The sequence below is a fragment of the Lathyrus oleraceus genome, chromosome 5 (assembly GCF_024323335.1).
Source record: "Lathyrus oleraceus cultivar Zhongwan6 chromosome 5, CAAS_Psat_ZW6_1.0, whole genome shotgun sequence".
Classification (NCBI taxonomy): domain Eukaryota; kingdom Viridiplantae; phylum Streptophyta; class Magnoliopsida; order Fabales; family Fabaceae; genus Lathyrus; species Lathyrus oleraceus.
The window spans coordinates 260,131,686-260,139,341 of NC_066583.1; the positions used below are offsets into that span (position 1 = coordinate 260,131,686).

General features: G+C 37.1%; 1 long non-coding RNA gene across 2 annotated transcripts; it reads right to left on the reverse strand.

Moving 5' to 3' along the window:
- Positions 1 to 391: 391 nt before the first annotated feature.
- Positions 392 to 3,633, reverse strand: LOC127083695 (uncharacterized). Of its 2 annotated transcripts, none has more exons than XR_007788506.1 (5): positions 3,346 to 3,633; positions 3,075 to 3,178; positions 1,800 to 2,972; positions 1,280 to 1,687; positions 392 to 1,200 (listed from the first exon to the last, which is right to left on the reverse strand). It is a non-coding gene; the product is annotated as an uncharacterized LOC127083695 (long non-coding RNA). The 2 variants fall into 2 exon arrangements; XR_007788505.1 differs by having other exon boundaries at positions 1,280 to 1,663; positions 3,346 to 3,632.
- Between the last annotated feature and the right edge of the window lie 4,023 nt (positions 3,634 to 7,656).

A 7,656-nucleotide genomic window follows, 5' to 3' on the forward strand; every position in this document is an offset into this window, starting at 1 on the left:
AAAGTTCATTTGCATACATTCATTCCCAAATCCATATTTTTGTTACACATTGGTCATTGTCTAGGCCTTTTTGATCATGGTGCTTTTGATTATAAAATGGATTTTAATCATTTGACTTTTTAATTTTCAATTTGATTTTAATTCCGAATTAAGTTTAATTCCAGATTTCAATTTAATCTTAATTGTTTATTTTACTAATGATTCAAACTCTAATTGATTTTAATTTTCAAATAAATGTTAGAATTGATATCAAAGTGATTTTAACAAATTATAGATTAATTTGATTTTAATTTGGTTTTTACTGATTTTTTATTATTATTTAAATTAGACTTGGATTATTTCTAGAAATCCATATCCATGTTATAACCAAACACCCATTTCAACTCAAGGATCAACCAAATTTTCATCCATTCATTAATACCATATATTCATTTTCAATTTCATACTATAAAAATTACAATCCAAATTCACATGGCCTATGATCATATTCCGAACCACAATAGCTCCATGTTAACATCCATCCTACCACAATCGTAACAGAGCAACATTAAGTCCATAGAATTTCAACATTAACAAGCCAACACTCCTTATTAACCAACAAGCCTTCAAAAGACCTCCATTCTGACCTCACGCAACTGAGGAACATTTTCTAACTTACCAAAAACCTACACAAAACAAACCCTTCCAACCACTTCAATAATATAAATTATAACATAAATATACACTAATAGAGACAAAAACAACCAAACAAGCAGTTGTGGAAGACAGTGGGGGATTGTTTCCCACGTGTAGAGAATCTAAAGATGAAGTTAATTTATTCCTTGGAAATGCCGGTACAGCAATGCGTCCTTTGACGGCAGCCTTGGTTGCTGCAGGCGAATGTCTGGATCTATTAGCACTGAAGGTGATGCTTCTAGCGCCAGTTACTTCCTAGCCGGTGCAGAAGTTACCGTTGGAACTATCACGGTTATAGGCTGCGGGACGAGCAGTTTACAGGGAGATGTAAATTTTCTGAAGTTCTTGAAGGATGGGAGCTAAAGTTACGTGGACAGAAAACAGCGTCACAGTTACCGGGCCTCCACGAGATTCTTCTGGTCGGAAAGTGTTGCAAGGCATTGATATCAATATGAACAAGATGCCAGATGTTGCCATGACACTTGTTGTTGTTGCTCTATCACCAAGCCTCGTTTGAGCCAAAACCTGCAGTGGAAACGTGTTACAAAAGTATAACCATCCATACAACCAGTTCCACAGAAGAGCATAAAAAAGAACCAGTTACCCCTTAAATCTTCTCCATGGGCTGGTCATGCAAGCGATGATAAAGATCTTGTGATAAGCTTTTCTGATGATGACAGTGATAGTAGTGACTTTGAAAAAGGTACGGCTTTCAATTTGGAAAGAACTGTCAAGCGACCTAACTCATCCTTGGAATGTTCGAACAAGTTACAGTTACCACGAAATAGTAGAAGTTTGCAGAAGGAAATGCCCAAGAATTTGCCTTCATCTTGCACATCAAGACTTTTGCCTGGGCTGTGTTTTTCCCGCAAAATGTGGTCGCACAAATCAGTACACCAATCTTCTTTGTAAATGCAGCTTATGACTCATGGCAGATTAAGAATATTTTGGCACCCGGTGTTGTTGATCTACATGGCACTTTGCGTAACTGCAAACTCGATATAAAAGATTGCTACATCATGAAGTAGCAGAAAATTCAAAATATCATAACAATCCATCAAATTTCAACATAATTTAAGCCAGTATCCAAAAGACAACAAATTATAGAGGCCAAGAAACAATACCCTAAGACATAATAACTCAGATCTGCTGAAATTTGTTTAGGATCACTGCCCTTCACTATGTTTCTTCTGGTGGGTCTGTTAATGTTGTTGATGCTGTTAGGCTTCTTATAACGGCGGGTGCCCATGTTAGTTGTGTTGATGCCGACGGTAATCTTCCTTTTGATGTCATTGTTGTTCCTCCCAAGCTACAAAGAATTAAAGCAGTTCTCGAGGAACTTCTTTTGGATAATGGTTCTGATAACGGATCTGTTGGCAAGTTCCTTGGTCCGGTGTCTGTTGATGCTTCTAGTCTTGGTTCGTTTGAAAGTCAGATGTCGTGCCTGGCGCTCATTCTAAGCCATCCAATGTTAAGAAACCGAATGCCAGGTCATACTTGTAAACTGCTCACAAATCTGCACTGCTAATTTATATTCCCACTCTTTAGTACAAAATGATAAAGCATCTGGCGTCTGAATATTGACGAAGAGGCTGGCTTTCCTTGAAACCAGTGAAGAGAACAACAAAATAAGCAATGAGGACAAGCTTTTACCCTCACCCAAAGTTCGTAGGAGATGTAAAACAATGGATGGCCTTCTGTGCTCAACTATTTCAGGAAATATATCTATGAAAACCTTCAGTAATTTCTCCACATCATCTGTCTTAGACAGCCAACAAGGAACAATTGCAGAAATAAGATCCTCAAAAACATGCTTTGAATGACTGTCAATCTGTGTAACAGCTGATACCCCAATAGCCGGAAGAATATCAAGTATATGCTCGAAAACTTTTTCTGGCCAGACTTTAATAACAGCAGAAAGCAGAGAAAATATATGGTTGAGGAAGCTGTAATGGTTCATTCACCTACGGCAACAGTTATTGCAAAATCCAATCTGGTCGATTATTCTGTTGATATAGGTGGGCTTGAGACAGGTTGCACTCATGACTCTAGATTACATTCCAAAGGACTTGATAATAGATGGACTGGGATGCCTTTTACAAACTCGTGCTCAGTCAACGAAACTTCAGCCTTCAATACACAGAAGCTTGATTACAACCTTGTCTACATTTTATCATTCCGAGAGTTGCACCAATGGGCTATCCAATTGAGCCATATTCCGTTTAGAACTCGTACCTATCACCAAAATTCTATCAGCAGCTACATTGAAACCAGAGAAGCTTTTGCTCCAAATTTCACTTCGGTAACATAAATTAATTAGTCAAAGCTGCAGAATTTCGAAAAAATCCCAATTTGGCATTAAGACAAAATTCGAAGAAGAAAGCATGAGTTCAGAGTACCATTTTCGGATCTAGCATCAAAAAGGCCAATCCCAACTGAGCACATCAAAAGGAGTTTGCAGAGACACCTGTTTTGATGCAGAAGCCAATCCCAAACCCTAAACCTGCAGGACATAAATAGAGGAAGAGAATCAGCGTGAGAGGGGGACGAAAAAAAACCTGAAGGAGGATTGGAGGCGGAAGTGAAAAATTCCAAAACAGAAAACCCTAATCCTAAAATCAAAAGGAAATCAGTGTTGGAAGAGGCGAAGGGAGAGGGTTCGGTCGTTACCTGAGCTACCGATTCACCGCAAAGGTGAGCTTTCTTTCAAACTTTCACGCTGTTTGGGCGAGAGAGAGAGAGATTTGTTGAGAGTGAAGGTCGGTGATGAGCGATTTTGAGAGCGACTGAGAGAGGTGAGTGTTTGAGAGGGATAGCGATTGAGAGCGAGAGAGAAAAATCGTGGGGTTTGAGGTCGTGAGGGAGAGACTCGTTGAGAGTGAGAGAGATTTGTTAAGGACGACGAGAGGTTTTGTTCGTTACTGTGCTTCACATTTTTCATTTTGTTTTTTTTTATTTAAATGATACAAATGATTTAAACCATAAAAATACATTTAGTTTTCCTTTGTTTTATTAAAAAGGGTGTACATTAATGTATTACTTTGCATTCCCAATCCTTTTCTCTTTTGAAAACCCAACAGCCAGGCGGCTGGGTTTTAATTTTTTTGTTTTCTCCACCATTTATTTGGTAGTGCAACAGACTTCTTTTATGTTAGTTTTTATTTTTTAATTCTAATTTTTAATCTATCTTGGTTTATATATCTAAATTAGCATTAAGATAATAACTAATCATAAATGGTCTAGTGGAGAGAGGGTAGTTCATAGACTTTAGTGGAGTGGGTTCGATACCTAGAGAGGGTAGTTTCATGGTCTTTAGTGTAGCGGGTTTGATACTTATATGTAGCATTTTATTTCTTTTAGCATTCATTTTTCATGTTTATGTTTTATTATAATTTCTCCTATACTCATGGTTTCATTATTATTTAATAGCACAAATTTGATTTCTTTTAATTTCATCATCCATTCAAAACCATTTTAAACTATTAAAATCACATTTTTTCTCGATTCAATATCGAGCCCATTTCCACACCCTTGTAAGTCGATTGCTTTTAAGCATCGCCATCAACCTCACATAGCTTACTCTTGGGCTTTCTTACAATGAGCCGGTTCTCTTGCACTTACACTCATACATTGCATTATTTGTTGTTTGGGCCCGATTTAATTATTTCATGATTTTTGAATTCCCATTTTAACAAGATGTACCCCACTCCCCCGATGTGTAATAATTTTGTACTGTTTTATTTCTTTATTTGCTTGACTGTTTAGTTAGATACTAACACAAGAATAAAATCAACCATTTCCAAAAAAATACAAAAATGTGACTCGATCCAACGTCGAGTATTTTCTCAATAAACAAGTCAATTCACTTCTCCCTCCAATTCTATTCCACTTATTTTTCAAACTTTCATCAAACGCTTGATTTAATGTCAAGCCATTTTTCCTGATAAAAACTCAAAAAAATATTAATTCATAGTCAAGACTTTTTCAATAAAGATGGAAGTGGAACGTGGTGTATACCACGCACTCCTGAGACTAGGATTCGAGATGTATATCTCGCCAATCCTAGCTCTCGCCATCATCTAAGTTTATCCACTTTGCTCTCTCAAACACTCATTCAAATTTCTCTTAAACGTCCATCAACACTTGATCTAGTGTCAAGTCATTTTTCACAACAAAACTCAAAATACTTAATTCTTATTTAACCCTTTCTCAATAAAGGTGGAAATGGAACATGGTGTATACCGTGCACTCCTGAGATTAAGATTCGAGACGTATGCCTCGCCAATCTTAATTCTCGCCATCATCTAAAATTGTCAATGTGGTTTCGTCAAACCCTTTCTCAATCAAATCTAAGATACCTAAATCTTATTTAACACTTTTTCAATAAAGGTGGAAATGGAACATGGTGTATACCATGCACTCCTGAGACTAGGATTCGAGACGTATGCCTCGCCTATCTTAGTTCTCGCCATCATCTAAAATTGTCAATGTGGTTTCGTCAAACCCTTTCTCAATCAAATCTAAGATACCTAAATCTTATTTAACACTTTTTCAATAAAGGTGGAAATGGAACATGGTGTATATCATGCACTCTTGAGATTAAGATTCGAGACGTATGCCTCGCCTATCTTAGCTCTCGCCATCGTCTAAAATTGTCAATGCGGTTTCTTCAAACCCTTTCTCAATCAAATTCCAAAATACTTAATTCCTATCTTAACCTATTTAAATAAAGATGGAAATGGAACATGGTGTATACCGTGCACTCCTGAGGCTAGGATTCGAGATGTATATCTCGCTCATCCAAGTTCTCGTCGTCACTCAAAATACATCCAACCAATCAAACTCTTTCTCGCGGCCGTGCGATTAATTAAAAACCTTTTTCATAAACGAAAGGTATCTTGTCTTAAGTGATACAAAACAATGTTTCGGCCACGATTGTTGAGTAGAGATAAATGACGCTTTTCCGAATGTAGATTTATAAATCCGTTCGATGTGTGGTACGTGTTCACTCCTCATCTGTTTTTGGGTAAAACGATGTTTTTGTCGATTAATACAACATAGCTTTCGCTAAAATCGACCAACAAACAAACATTTTTCTATCCAGAACTACGTAAGCCTTGATTTCTCTTTTGAGATACGTAGGAGCAGGATTTGTAAATCTTGTCAGGCCCACTAATAAAAAACTTAGGTTTAGTCCTTCGTTGAAAACCCAAAAACATCTCTTCTCATCCTTTCTTTCTTTCCCACCTAATAATTCGAAAAGCCTAATATTTCAACTAACATTAACGCACACAACTGACCTAATGGTTCCCGTTGAGTACAACGGACGTGAGAGGTGCTAATACCTTCCCCTCACGTAATCGACTCCCGAACCCTGATTTGGTTGCGACGACCAATAATCATTGTCGTTTTGTTTTGGGTTTTATCGATATTTCCCCTTTCCTTTTTAGGAATAAATAAAGTTCGGTGGCGACTCTGTTCAGTCCATCATTGCGAGCGTGCGATCGCGCTTCGCTTTGAAGTCGTATCCCCATTTTTTCGAGGTGCGACATGTTGTCATCGTTCAACGTTCGTGATCGCTCCGTGGATCTGCATCAAAGGTTTTGATCGTCATAAGAGATCTGCACCAAAGGTTTCAATCGTCACAAGAGGTAAATATTCTATCACTGATCATGACCATTCGTAAGGATCTCTAAAGGAGAAAATTTTAATTTCCGCTGTGTTTTGGATCGCAATTCTCCTTCATTAACTACACTCATGTTGGTTGCATACATTTGAAACACACTAACAATTAAGTCTTTAGTTAGTGTTCTGAGACAAATGTACAACAATAAAATTGTCGAAATATATCATAAGTGGCCTAGATATGCTTTCAACAACTTTGAGATTAAGTTCTTCAGCCACATAGCTTGACAAATAGCTTCACAGCAAGCTACATATTCTGCCTCCATAATTTAGGTAGTTGTAAGTGTTTGTTTAACACTCTTCCACGAAATAGCTCCTCCTGCCATCATAAAAATTAAGCCAGAAGTAGACTTTCCGTCGTCAGGGCAACCTGCAAAATCAGAATTATAATAACCAATGACCTGAAGTCGATCATACTTTTTATAGGTCAACATGTAATCCTTGGTTCCCTGCAAATATCGCATGACCTTTTTAACAACTTTCCAATGACCCAAACCTAAGTTATTCAAGTATCCCCCTAAAACATTAACTGCATAGGCAATATCAGGATAAGTACAAACTTGAGCATACATTAAACTGCCAACAACGGAAGCATACGAGACTCTTCCCATTTCAGAAGTTTCTTTATCATTTTGAGGACATTCATATTTAGAGAGCTTATCACCCTTTTGGATAGGCACAATGCACGGGGAGTAAGACTGCATATTAAAATGCTTGAGGATCCTTTAAATATATCCTTTTTTAGCCAAACCAAGAACACCATGTGACCTATCATGAAAAATTTGGATGCCTAAAACAATAGAAGCATCACCTAGGTCCTTGATATCAAAGTGGTTACTTAACATCAATCTTGTCTCATTCAAAAGACTAACAATGTTGTTAGCAAGAAGGATATCATCGACATACAACACTAAGATTATGAAATCTCTTCCACTGAACTTTAAATAAATGACTAATCAAAAGCATTTTCATTGAAACCAAAAGAAGTGACAACTTGATCAAAATTTAAATACCATTGTCTAGATGCTTATTTTAATCTATATATGGATTTCTTCAGTTTGCATACTAACTTCTCTTTCCCTGCTTCAAGAAAACCTTCAGGTTGAATCATGTAAACATCTTTAACAAGTTCTCCATTCAGAAAAGTTATCCTCACATCCATCTGGTGAAGTTCCAAATTAAAGTGTGCAACCAAAGACATAATAACTAGAAATACATCTTTGGTAGAGACGGGTGAAAAAGTATCATTGTAATTAATCCATTCTCCTTGACTACAACCATTTGCCACTAGTCTGG